The following is a 14263-nucleotide window of genomic DNA, read 5'->3' as shown; positions in this document are numbered from 1 at the left end:
TCCCAGGCACTGTGGAAAGTGCTTTACACACATGATTTTGTCAGATCTTCTTAAGATCCCTGTGAGATAGGGACTGTCACCATCATGGCTTGACCTAGTAGGAGACTGACGCTCAGAGAAACAAAGCAACTTGCCTGGACTTGGGTAAGAGCTAGGCTGTGGACCCTGGGCTTTTCCAGCTCTAGGGCCCGTGCTTTGGTGGGTGGGGTGGTGATGACCAGAGATGCCAGTGAGAGCTTGGGCTCATGTGATCGGCACTGAGAAGGTTTTGCCTTGATCAAATCTGTTTGGAAAGGCTGGGGTTGGCCTTTTTATGGAGGCTCTGGTATGTCTGAGTAAGGACAGCCTTTTCTGGACTGTTTGATGCAGGAAGGGGCCTGGATTTGGAGACCTTGGAGTGAACAGTTTCCCTTGCGTGGTGAGAGCAGAAGCTGGGTTTGTAAATTAGGGTAAAGAAGTTGAGCTGGGGATGAAGTGGAGGCAGCCATGCCCCCCTGATGGGCGTATTCAGGGGATTTCCACGCTTGAATTTATGGACCAGTAAAGTAATGAAAAATAAACCAAAAGAGTCTGGACTTTCGATATTGCCTCACCTACCTTTATTTGATCAAACGAGGACAATGAAAAAAGAATCACCTTTTATCAAATCGCCATTTTATAATAGACATCAGATTTTAATACAACAATATAGGAGTAGCTCATCCTCAGAACACAGGGTGGTCCTTTAAATGGGGTTCAAAGAAGAGCTGCAGCAATTATTCCTTCAGTTTCTAATTTCGTCGCTGACCACTGAACCCTTCGCAGTGGACCAAGGCGTTCTTGCGATGCGCGCTTGGGAACCGCGGGTAGAGGCCGTCCTGTCCCGAGGTGTGAGTGCGGGGGAAGGAAGCTGGAAGCAGAGGCTGGGGGCAGTGGGAGATGTCGGTGACCTGTGTTCAGGAATGTGCGTGTTTAGGGTTTAGGGAAGGGTTTTCTAGGGAGCCCTGACGATGTTGAGAGGAACTGGGGGAGGGCTCCTGAGAACATAGGAGGGTGGGACATGCCGGAGAGACGAGGGAGGGAAGAAAAACGGTGGGGGAAGATCTGACATTTATTTAACACCCGCCGGAGGTGCGTTATGAGAGATCTCTCACGTGATCCTCATAAAAAGTCTCTGGGAGGCAGAGGCACTATTATTCCCATTTTACAGATGAGGAAACTGATACTGCAGGTGTTGAATGTGCCGAAGTCACGTCACAGCCAGGTCGCAGAGCTGGGGTTCACATGCTGTTTGGAACCTAAAAGGTGGCTTATTTATTCGGAGTAACAGTCGTGATGTGTTGAGGCCCTTCTGCGTTTCCCCTTGGGCCTTGTTGGTTGTCTTGTGACTTGGTGACTGTGTCAGGCGCTTATATTCCTAAAGCGCAGCCTCAGGATTTGGTATCTGGCAGACGGGACCGTATCGATGTACAGATTTCCTAAGAGCGTCTGGCGTGCGCGCCAGCCCCCAGCTCAGCTTCACGATTTTATCCGCAGGCCTGCATCGTGGAATCGTGTGCCTTACCCGAGGGTGGCAGCTGGGGCTCTGGTCTCTCCCCCTCGGGAAACAGGGATCCCCGACATTCAGAGCAACCAGGATTCGAACCCTGGGGCTGCCTCCTCTGTCCAGGCCCATCTCACTCCCGTCCGTGGAGCTTCTGCCTCACAGGGGGAGGTATGAACAACCCGGAGGCCCTCCTGGAAAACTCATAATGGAATCTTTGAACAGCTGCCCAAGGACGGTTTTCAGATTTTCAGCCATTTTTCTCTTTTAATGGAAGCTCCGTCTGGCTAGCTGGTTAATGGGTCCCAGGTTCTCCCAGGCCACCTACTTCCTAATTTTCAAGCATTATCCATGGAGAAAATCCACCCTGCAGGAGCTTATGCCTTAATGAGCCCCGTCAAAGTCAATCTCAAGTCGTGGGCAGCAGCTTTGATCGTGGCGATGGGCATTTGGGTTCCACCGAGGCGGGCAATGGGAGTCTGGCTCTGCCCATGATTTATTCATCGCTTGCTTGGCCTCACTGCCTGCCCGGCTGTCCTTGGGAAGGACCCAGCCTCGGCTCCGGGCTCGATACGGCCTATGGGGCTTACAGGGCCTTCCGTCTGGATGTTTCTGCACAGCTGGAAGGCAGCCAGATGTTGGAAGCCGAGCTGCATACCTTGGGTAAACCCTTTTCCAGCAGCCCTCGGGGCTCCTTACTGGCAGACCAGCTCTTCTCCCTCCTCCGAGGCATGTGGGGCTCACGTGCCGGAGCACGCTTGCTCAGAGACCCACTGATAGAATATTTACATCAGTGACTTGGTGCCAGGCCCTGGTTGTACGTTTTAAAAGTCTTAACGACACATCAGCCATAAGGATGCTGGCATGTTGGCTTTTGGTTTCTTGCTTGTGGTTTTTGTTTTTACGAGGAGTGAAGAAGTGTGGCCTGATCTTCTGGGAAGGAGGCTGCTGTGTGGGAGAAACTGCTCCCTTGTGTGGCTTGTTGAGTGCCCTGTGTGCCCCTGGCAGCGTTCTTAGTGCTTGGCATCCTTGTCTCTTTTTAATCCTCTCACTATCTTCTAGGTGGGTTGAATTATGCCCCCCCACAAAAGATATATTCATGTCCTTACCCCTGGTATCTGTGGATGTGACCTTATTTGGAAATGGGGTCTTTGCAAATGTAATTATTTAAGATGAAATCCTACTGGATTAGGGTGGGCGCACATTCCAAGGACTGATGTCCTTAAGAGGAGGGAACGCACAAATGGATACACACAGGGGAAGATGGCCATGCGAAGACAGAGGCAGTAATTGGAGTGATGTAGGTACAGGCCAAGGAACGCCAAGGATTGCCGGCCACCACCAGAAGCTAGGAGAGAAGTGAGGCAGCATCTTCCCTAGAGCCCTCGGAGAGAGTGCAGCCCTGCCAACAGCTCGATTTCCAACTTCTATCCTCCAGAACTGGGAGAGAATAGATTTCTGGGTTTTTTTTTTTTTTGGAAGTATAGTTAATTTACAATGTTGTGTTAGTTTCAAGTGTACAGCAAAGTGATTCAGTTATTTATACATACATACATATATATATACATATATATTGTTTTTCAGATTCTTTTCCATTATAGGTTATTATAACATATTGAGTATAGTTCCCTGTGCTATACAGTAGGTCCTTGTTGTTTACCTATTTTATATATAGTAGTGTGTATATGTTAATCCCAAACTCCTAATTTATCTCCCCCCCATCCCCTTTGGTACCATAAATTACCGAAGTTTGTTTCCTTTGTCTGTGAGTCTGTCTCTGTTTTGTTAAGTAAGTTCATTTGTATCATGTTTTTAGATTCCACATATAAGTGATATCATATGGTATTTGTCTTTCTCTGTCTGACTTACTTCACTTAGTATGACAATCTCTAGGTCCATCCATGTTGCTACAAATGGCATTATTTCATTCTTTTTTAGGGCTGAGTAATATTCCATTGTATATATGTGCCACATCTTCTTTATCCATTCCTCTGTCAGTGGACATTTAGGTTGCTTCCATGTCTTGGCTATTGTAGATTTCTGTTGTTTTTAAGCCACCGGTTTGTGGTAACTTGTTAAGCAGCTCTAGGAAACAATACAGTAGGAATTACCTAGAAGGAAATTTAGAAAGGCATTAACCCCATTCTGCAGACGCACAGACCAAGACTCAGAGACAGTGAGCATTCTGCCCCAGGTCACTCAGCTCGTGTGTGGAGACAGAGGAATGAGGGATTGCATGGTGCTGTGGCCAAGGTGGTGCTTTCAGGGTGAGGTGGGGAATCTCTGATGCCCATTATCTGGGTCACCTTACTGAGCAGTTAGGACTAAGAGGGGGGTCACTCAGTTGCAGTGTAGATTTGCTTTCAATCTGGATTCAGCCAGAAGTTTCCCTGAGTGTGACTGTGGGGGCGACCCTTGCTTTGGCTGAGGGGACACAGGTATTTTGTCCAGAGGATCGAAGTATGGGGTGGAGATGTCATTTCTGTGACATGACATGTATGTTCAGGGACGCTCATAGGTCATCAAGGGCCAAGCCTCATTCTTCAGAGAGGTTGGACAGCTTGCCCCAAATCTGTCAGTTGGAAAAAAGAAGAGAAATAACAGAAGGCACCATCCTTCCTAATCTCTCTAATCCTGTCTGTTCCCAGCTGTGCTCTTATCTCCGTCTGCTTCTTTCCCCCCTCCTTGTTCTCAGCTGGGAGGGAGAGAAGTAGGCAGGGGTCAGGTGTTGGAAAGATATTCTAAGGGCAGTGGGACACCCATAAAACTGAAGGCTTTTATGGAGGGGAGTGCCGTGACTTGTCAGATATTGTTATGGGCAGAATTGTGCCCCCCCTACTGCTCCCAAATTCAGGTGTTGAAACCCTAACCCCTGTACCTCAGAATGGGCACCTTTAAAGATAGAGATTGGGCCTTAAAAGAGGTGATTAAGTTAAAATGAGGCTAAGGTGGGCCCTCATCCCATCTGATTGGTGTCCTTATTAGAAGAGGAAATTTGGACATACAAAGAGAGACCAGGGATGCAGGCACACAGAGGAAAGGCCGTGTGAGGACACAGCAAGGAGGTGGCTGTCTGCAAGCCAAGGGGAGAGGCCTCAGGAAAAACCAACCCTGCCCACACCTTGATCTTGGACTTCTAGCCTCCAGAACTGTGAGAAAATAAATTTCTATTCTTTAAGCCATTCAGTCTGTGGCATTTTGTCCTGGAGCCCAAGCAGACTCTTAGAGACGTTTCAAAGCTGAGTGTAGCAGCAGCGGGGAGCATGGATGGGGGTGATGTCATGGGCATTCAGAGCAGCTGGGAGCTTGCAGGGAAGAGATGAAGGCAGCCTGCACTAGTGTGGTGGCTGCAGAGGTGGAAAGAAGTGGGAAGGTTACAGAACAGTGTAGAGGTAGGATCCACAGGGGCTTGTCATTAATTACCGGGAGGGGGCCTGAGTGCGGGAAGGAATCCAGGAAGACCCTGGGCTTCTGCCCGGTTGAGTGGATCCAGGGAACACGCAAGAAACTGCAGGCGTGGGGGGCCAGGAGTCTGAGTTGTCTGTGAGAAGACGTCCTGGGTTTTGTATCTGGAGCTCGGGGGAGAGATCTGGGCAGCGATGGAGATTGGGAAACTGCCAGCGTCTAGAGGGCATTACGTCGCGGGCGCCAGCGAGGTCGCACCTGAGCAGAGAAGAGCTGAGCTTCGTGGACCACAGAGCTCTGAGGACTCCATCTCCTCAGGGGAGACGCCGCCCAGGGAGATCTAGAGGAGGAATGGCCAGCTCTCTGTGCTGAGCAACGGAGACGAGTTTTAGGACACAAACTGGGGTGGAGACAGAGGTTGGGAATCTTTAGTGTGGATGTGTGGGGAGATCCATCGGGGGCTGAGGGGGTCTTAAAGGAGGAAGAGCAGAGGACCAGAGGGACCACAATGGCTTAAGCATTTTCATCGTGATCTGTCTTTAAATTGGTAATATCTGTAATGGTTCAGAATTTGAAGAAAATATGGTGAAAAAGTAGTTCTCTCTCTCACCCCTGCTGCCTCACGATGCAGTTTACCAGGTACCAGTTAATACTAGTTCTCCAACGCAGAGGAAACCAGCCCTCAGATTCTTGTGTGTTCTTCCAGAGGTAGCTGTTTATGGCTACGTAATATGTAATATAGAGACATCGGTTTAGAGATGGATATCCATATATAATATCTATCTAGAGTTGTGTATACTGGATATAATATTGGGTATATATATTCTAAATTTACTTTCTTTATAGAAATCATAGCATGCAGGTTGTTCTACAATTTGTACCTATTTACTGATTTGAATTTTGTTTTGAAAAAGAAATGTAACCCTGTGGTTTAATATTCATAAGGTACAAAAAAGCACACAATGAAAAGTCTCCCTCTCCTCCTGTCTCCAGCCACCCTTAGTCTCCTCCCTGGAGACACCTCTTGTTTGTTTGCATTTTGGTTATTGTTGTTGTTTAATTCCAAATATATTTCAGAGCTCTCTCTATCAGAACAGAAAGAGCTGCCTCATTTATTTTTATGGTTGATGGTATTCATGGTATTCTGTTATGTGGGTGCACCATAAATTACTTAACCAGTCTCCTATTGGTAGATTGGATGATTTACATCCTTGCTGTGACAGACAATGTTATGTTATATTATAAAAATACATTAAAATAACATAGGTTATTTTAAATGTCCAATGAAGTAGAATTGTTGAAGAGCTAAGTGCATTTGGTATTTGGTCATTACTGCCTAATTGTCCCCCGGAGAGGCTGTTCCAGTTTACCCCAACCAGTTGTAAATGAGGGTGCCAGTTTCCCCACTGCTTTCCAACTCACTGTGTTATCAGACATTTTATCATAGTCACTGTCTCATGGTCACTGCTCTTTTAATGAGTGAGCATCTTTTCCAAATGATCTTTTCTTATTGATTTGTAGGAGCTACTTATATATTAAGGAAATTAGATCTTTGTGATATATGTTGCAGAATATATTTTCTTACTTTAGTCAGATTTATTAATCCTTTCTTTCTAGATGAAAAAATTGTTCCAGATTTTCACTTCACACTTAAGCCTTCCTCACTCCAAAATTACATATTAAAAAAATTGTGTTTTCTCCTTTTGATTTATTTTTCATATTTAAATCTTTTATCCATGTGGAGTTTATTTTGGTGTCATGTGTGAGCCAAGGGCCCCAATTTATTTTTTTCCAGGTGGCTACCTATTTCTTCCAATGATTTACTGAATAATGCCCCCTGCCCACTGACTAGACCTGTATTAGTTTTCTATTGCTGTGTAACAATATTATTACCAATGTAGTGTCTTAAAACAGCACACATTTATTTTCTTACAGTTTCTGTGGGTTAGGAGTCTCGGTATGGCTTAGCCAGATTCTATACAAGGCTCCAATCAAAGTGTCAGCTGGAGCTGAAGTCACATCTGAGGCTCGCCTGGGGAAAAATCCATTTCCAAACTTACTTGGTTGTTAGTGGCATTCATTTCCTGGCAGACATCTGGACTGAGGCATCATTTTCTTTCCGGCTGTTGCTCTCAGTTCCTTGTCATGTGGGTCCCCAGCATGGCCTCTTGTTTCATCAACCCAGCAAGAGAAAGAGGGGGTCCTACAGTCTTCTATAATGTCTCATCACCTTTGCTTTGCTGAAAGCAAGTCACAGTTCTGTCCACATTCAAGGGGAGATGATCACACAAGGTCATGACACCAGGAACCACGGAGGGGCCGCCTTCTTTTTTTTTTTTTTTTTAACATCTTTATTGGAGTATAATTGCTTTACAATGGTGTGTTAGTTTCTGCTTTATAACAAAGTGAATCAGTTATACATATACATATGTTCCCATATCTCTTCCCTCTTGCGTCTCCCTCCCTCCCACCCTCCCTATCCCACCCCTCCAGGCGGTCACAAAGCACCTAGCTGATCTCCCTGTGCTATGCGACTGCTTCCCACTAGCTGTCTACCTTACGTTTGGTAGTGTATATATGTCCATGCCTCTCTCTCGCTTTGTCACAGCTTACCCTTCCCCCTCCCCATATCCTCAAGTCCATTCTCTAGTAGGTCTGTGTCTTTATTCCTGTTTTACCCCTAGGTTCTTCATGACACTTTTTTTTCTTAAATTCCATATATATGTGTTAGCATACGGTATTGTCTTTCTCTTTCTGACTTACTTCACTCCGTATGACAGACTCCAGGTCTATCCACCTCATTACAAATAGCTCAATTTCGTTTCTTTTTATGGCTGAGTAATATTCCATTGTATATATATGCCACATCTTCTTTATCCATTCATCCGATGATGGACACTTAGGTTGTTTCCATCTCCGGATTATTGTAAATAGAGCTTCAATGAACATTTTGGTACATGACTCTTTTTGAATTATGGTTTTCTCAGGGTATATGCCCAGTAGTGGGATTGCTGGGTCATATGGTAGTTCTATTTGTAGTTTTTTAAGGAACCTCCATACTGTTCTCCACAGTGGCTGTATCAATTTACATTCCCACCAGCAGTGCAAGAGGGTTCCCTTTTCTCCACACCCTCTCCAGCATTTATTGTTTCTAGATTTTTTGATGATGGCCATTCTGACTGGTGTGAGATGATATCTCATTGTAGTTTTGATTTGCATTTCTCTAATGATTAATGATGTTGATTAAATATGTTTCATGTGTTTGTTGGCAGTCTGTATATCTTCTTTGGAGAAATGTCTATTTAGGTCTTCTGCCCATTTTTGGATTGGGTTATTTGGTTTTTTGTTATTGAGCTGCATGAGCTGCTTATATATTTTGGAGATTAATCCTCTGTCAGTTGCTTCATTTGCAAATATTTTCTCCCATTCTGAGGGTTGTCTTTTCGTCTTGTTTATGGTTTCCTTTGCCGAGGAAAAGCTTTGAAGTTTCATTAGGTCCCATTTGTTTATTTTTGTTTTTATTTCCATTTCTCTAGGAGGTGGGTCAAAAAGGATCTTGCTGTGATTTATGTCATAGAGTGTTCTGCCTATGTTTTCCTCTAAGAGTCTGGCCTTACATTTAGGTCTTTAATCCATTTTGAGCTTATTTTTGTGTGTGGTGTTAGGGAGTGATCTAATCTCATACTTTTACATGTACCTGTCCAGTTTTCCCAGCACCACTTATTGAAGAGGCTGTCCTTTCTCCACTGTACATTCCTGCCTCCTTTATCAAAATAAGGTGACCATATGTGCGTGGGCTTATCTCTGGGCTTTCTATCCTGTTCCATTTATCTATCTTTCTGTTTTTGTGCCAGTACCATACTGTCTTGATTACTGTAGCTTTGTAGTATAGTCTGAAGTCAGGGAGTCTGATTCCTCCAGCTCCGTTTTTCGTTCTCAAGATTGCTTTGGCTATTCGGGGTCTTTTGTGTTTCCATACAAATTGTGAAAGTTTTTGTTCTAGTTCTGTGAAAAATGCCAGTGGTAGTTTGATAGGGATTGCATTGAATCTGTAGATTGCTTTGAGTAGTACAGTCATTTTCACAATGTTGATTCTTCCAATCCAAGAACATGGTATATCTCTCCATCTATTTATATCATCTTTAATTTCTTTCATCAGTGTCTTATAATTTTCTGCATACAGGTCTTTTGTCTCCTTAGGTAGGTTTATTCCTAGATATTTTCTTCTTTTTGTTGCAATGTTAAATGGGAGTGTTTTCTTGATTTCACTTTCAGATTTTTCATCATTAGTGTATAGGAATGCCAGAGATTTCTGTGCATTAATTTTGTATCCTGCTACTTTACCAAATTCATTGATTAGCTCTAGGAGTTTTCTGGTAGCATCTTTAGGATTCTCTATGTATAGTATGTCATCTGCAAACAGTTACAGCTTTACTTCTTCTTTTCCGATTTGGATTCCTTTTATTTCCTTTTCTTCTCTGATTGCTGTGGCTAAAACTTCCAAAACTATGTTGAATAAGAGTGGTGAGAGTGGGCAACCTTGTCTTGTTCCTGATCTTAGTGGAAATGATTTCAGTTTTTCACCATTGAGGACGATGTTGGCTGTGGGTTTGTCATATATGGCCTTTATTATGTTGAGGAAAGTTCCCTCTAGGCCTACTTTCTGCAGGGTTTTTATCATAAATGGGTGTTGAATTTTGTCGAAAGCTTTCTCTGCATCTATTGAGGTGATCGTATGGTTTTTCTCCTTCAGTTTGTTAATATGGTGTATCACATTGATTGATTTGCGTATATTGAGGAATCCTTGCATTCCTGGAATAAACCCCACTTGATCATGGTGTATGATCCGTTTAATGTGCTGTTGGATTCTGTTTGCTAGTATTTTGTTGAGGATTTTTGCATCTATGTTCATCAGTGATATTGGCCTGTAGTTTTCTTTCTTTGTGACATCCTTGCCTGGTTTTGGTATCAGGGTGATGGCGGCCTCGTAGAATGAGTTTGGGAGTGTTCCTCCCTCTGCTATATTTTGGAAGAGTTTGAGAAGGATAGGTGTTAGCTCTTCTCTAAATGTTTGATAGAATTCGCCTGTGAAGCCATCTGGTCCTGGGCTTTTGTTCGTTGGAAGACTTTTAATCACAGTTTCAATTTCAGTGCTTGTGATTGGTCTGTTCTTATTTTCTATTTCTTCCTGATTCAGTCTTGGCACGTTGTGCATTTCTAAGAATTTGTCCATTTCTTCCAGGTTGTCCATTTTATTGGCATAGAGTTGCTTGTAGTAATCTCTCATGATCTTTTGTATTTCTACAGTGTCAGTTGTTACTTCTCCTTTTTCATTTCTAATTCTATTGATTTTAGTCTTCTCTCTGTTTTTCTTGATGAGTCTGGCTAATGATTTATCAATTTTGTTTACCTTCTCAAAGAACCAGCTTTTAGTTTTATTGATCTTTGCTATCGTTTCCTTCATTTCTTTTTCATTTGTTTCTGATCTGATGATTTCTTTCCTTCTGCTATCCTTGGGGTTTTTTTGTTCTTCTTTCTCTAATTGCTTTAGTTGCAAGGTTAGGTTGTTTATTCGAGATGTTTCCTGTTTCGTAAGGTGGGCTTGTATTGCTCTAAACTTCCCTCTTAGAACTGCTTTTGCTGCATCCCATAGGGTTTGGGTCATTGTGTCTCCATTGTCATTTGTTTCTAGGTATTTTTTTATTTCCTCTTTGATTTCTTCAGTGATCACTTCGTTATTAAGTAGTGTATTGTTTAGCCTCCATGTGTTTGTATTTTTTACAGATCTTTTCCTGTAATTGATATCTAGTCTCATAGCGTTGTGGTCGGAAAAGATACTTGATACAATTTCAAATTTCCTTAAATTTACCAAGGCTTGATTTGTGTTCCCAAGATATGATCTATCCTGGAGAATGTTCCATGAGCACTTGAGAAAAATGTGTATTCTGTTGTTTTTGGATGGAATGTCCTATAAATATCAATTAAGTTCATCTTGTTTAATGTATCATTTAAAGCTTGTGTCTCCTTATTTATTTTCATTTCGGATGATCTGTCCATGGGTGAAAGTGGGGTGTTAAAGTCCCCTACTATGAATGTGTTACTGTCAGTTTCCCCTTTTATGGCTGTTAGTATTTGCCTTATGTATTGATGTGCTCCTGTGTTGGGTGAATAAATATTTACAATTGTTATATCTTCTTCTTGGATCGATCCCTTGATCATTATGTAGTGTCCTTCTTTTTCTTTTCTAATAGTCTTTATTTTACAGTCTCTTTTGTCTGATATGAGAATTGCTACTCTAGCTTTCTTTTGGTTTCCATTTGCATGAAATATCTTTTTCCATCCCCTCACTTTCAGTCTGTATGTGTCTCTAGGTCTGAAGTGGGTCTCTTGTAGACAGCAAATATATGGGTCTTGTTTTTGTATCCATTCAGCTAATCTGTGTCTTTTGGTGGGAGCATTTAGTCCATTTACATTTAAGGTAATTATCGATATGTATGTTCCTATTCCCATTTTCTTAATTGTTTTGGGTTCGTTATTGTAAGTCTTTTCCTTCTCATGTGTTTCTTGCCTAGAGAAGTTCCTTTAGCAGTTGTTGTAAAGCTGGTTTGGTGGTGCTGAACTCTCTCAGCTTTTGCTTGTCTGTAAAGGTTTTAATTTCTCCATCAAATCTGAATGAGATCCTTGCTGGGTAGAGTAATCTTGGTTGCAGGTTTTTCTCCTTCATCCCTTTAAATATGTCCTGCCACTCCCTCTGGCTTGCAGAGTTTCTGCTGAAAGATCAGCTCTTAACCTTATGAGGATTCCCTTGTGTGTTATTTGTTGTTTTTCCCTTGCTGCTTTTAATATGTTTTCTTTGTATTTAATTTTTAACAGTTTGATTAATATGTGTCTTGGCGTATTTCTCCTTGGATTTATCCTGTATTGGACTCTCTGTGCTTCCTGGACTTGATTAACTATTTCCTTTTCCATATAGGGAAGTTTTCAACTATAATCTCTTCAAATATTTTCTCAGTCCCTTTCTTTTTCTCTTCTTGTTCTGGAACCCCTATAATTCGAATGTTGGTGCATTTGATGTTGTCCCAGAGGTCTCTGAGACTGTCCTCAGTTCTTTTCATTCTTTTTTCTTTATTCTGCTCTGCAGTAGTTATTTCCACTATTTTATCTTCCAGGTCACTTATCCGTTCTTCTGCCTCAGTTATTTTGCTATTGATCCCATCTAGAGTATTTTTAATTTCATTTATTGTGTTGTTCATTGTTGTTTGTTTCATCTTTAGTTCCTCTAGGTCCTTGTTAAATGTTTCTTGCATTTTGTCTATTCTATTTCCAAGATTTTGGATCATCTTTACTATCATTACTCTGAATTCTTTTTCAGGTAGACTGCCTATTTCCTCTTCATTTGTTAGGTCTGGTGGGTTTTTATCTTGCTCCTTCATCTGCTGTGTGTTTTTCTGTCTTCTCATTTTGCTTATCTTACTGTGTTTGGGGTCTTCTTTTTGCAGGCTGCAGGTTCGTAATTGCCGTTGTTTTTGGTGTCTTTCCCCAGTGGCTAAGGTTGGTTCAGTGGGTTGTGTAGGCTTCCTGGTGGAGGGGACTAGTGCCTGTGTTCTGGTGGATGAGGCTGGATCTTGTCTTTCTGGTGGGCAGGTCCACGTCTGGTGGTGTGTTTTGGGGTGTCTGTGGCCTTATTATGATTTTAGGCAGCCTCTCTGCTAATGGGTGGGGTCGTGTTCCTGTCTCGCTAGTTTGTTTGGTATAGGATGTTCAGCACTGTAGCTTGCTGGTCGTTGAGTGAAGCTGGGTCTTCGTGTTGAGATGGAGATCTCTGGGAGATTTTCGCTGTTTGATATTATGTGGAGCTGGGAGGTCTCTTGTGGACCAGTGTCCTGAAGTTGGCTCTCCCGCCTCAGAGGCACAGCACTGACTCCTGGCTGCTGCACCAAAAGCCTTTCATCCACACGTCTCAGAATAAAAGGGAGAAAAATTAGAAAGAAAGAATTAGTAGAAGTAGAAAGAGAGAAAGAAAGAAAGAAAGGAGGGAGGGAGGGTGGGAGGAAGGAAGGAGGGAAGGAAGGAAAAAGAGAAAGGAGATAAAGTAAAATAAAATAAAGTAAGATAAAATATAATAAATTTATTAAAAAATAATTATTAAGAGAAAAAAAAGAAAAAGAATTTTAAAAACGGATGGATAGAACCCTAGGATAAATGGCGGAAGCAAAGCTATACAGACAAAATCTCATACAGAAGCACACACATACACACTCACAAAAAGAGGAAAAGGGGAAAAATCATCAATCTTGCTCTCAAAGTCCACCTCCTCAGTTTGGGATGATTCGTTGTCTAACGGAGGGAAGGAAGGAAAGAAAGAAAGAAAGAAGACAAAGTAAAATAAAGTTATTAAAATAAAAAATAATTATTAAAAAAAATGGACGGATAGAACCCTAGGACAAATGGTGAAAGCAAAGCTATACAGACAAAATCTCACACAGAAGCATACACATACTCACAAAAAGAGCAAAAGGGGAAAAAATAATCAATCTTGCTCTCAAAGTCCACCTCCTTAATTTGGGGTGATTCGTTGTCTATTCAGGTATTCCACAGATGCAGGGTACATCAAGTTGATTGTGGGGATTTAATCTGCTGCTCCTGAGGCTGCTGGAGAGATTTCCCTTTCTCTTCTTTGTTCTCACAGCTCACAGGGGCTCAGCTTTGGATTTGGCCCCGCCTCTGCGTGTAGGTCGCTGGAGGGCGTCTGTTCTTCGCTCAGACAGGACGGGGTTAAAGGAGCCGCTGATTCGGAGGCTCTGGCTCACTCAGGCCCTGGGGAGGGAGGGGCACGGAGTGCGGGGCGGGCCTGCGGCGGCAGAGGCCGGCATGACGTTGCACCAGCCTGAGGCGCGCCGAGCGTTCTCCCAGGGAAGTTGTCCCTGGATCCCGGGACCCTGGCAGTGGCGGGCTGCACAGGCTCCCCGGAAGGGGGGTGTGGCGAGTGACCTGTGCTCGCACACAGGCTTCTTGGTGGCGGCAGCAGCAGCCTTAGCGTCTCTTGCCCATCTCTGGGGTCCGCACTTTTAGCCGCGGCTCGCGCCCTCTCTGGGACTCCTTTAAGCAGCGCTCTTAATCCCCTCTCCTCGCGCACCAGGAAACAAAGAGGTAAGAAAAAGTCTCTTGCCTCTTCGGCAGGTCCAGACTTTTCCCCGGACTCCCTCGCGGCCAGCCGTGGCGCACTAACCCCCTTCAGGCTGTGTTCACGCCGCCAACCCCAGTCCTTTCCCGGAGCTCCGACCAAAGCCCGAGCCTTAACTCCCAGCCCTGCCCGCCCCGACGGGTGAGCGGACA

At 43.5% G+C, this 14263-nt stretch overlaps 1 protein-coding gene across 2 annotated transcripts in view; it reads left to right on the top strand.

Moving 5' to 3' along the window:
- LDLRAD3 (low density lipoprotein receptor class A domain containing 3) overlaps positions 1–14263 on the top strand; it is a 256451-nt gene that overhangs the window by 18495 nt on the left and 223693 nt on the right. The window contains exon 1 of one of the 2 annotated variants that reach the window (XM_079929695.1): positions 13706–14077. The exons of the other annotated variant lie outside the window; for it this stretch is intronic. The gene's annotated coding sequence lies outside the window, so the exon portion shown is untranslated. Of the gene's footprint in view, positions 1–13705; positions 14078–14263 lie in introns of those variants that run through there. 2 annotated transcript variants of the gene reach the window in all.

This window comes from Stenella coeruleoalba (genome assembly GCF_951394435.1).
Source record: "Stenella coeruleoalba genome assembly, chromosome: 8".
Taxonomy (NCBI): Eukaryota; Metazoa; Chordata; class Mammalia; order Artiodactyla; family Delphinidae; genus Stenella; species Stenella coeruleoalba.
Note: the sequence above shows the minus strand (reverse complement) of the source record. Positions and strands in the feature narration are given on the sequence as shown.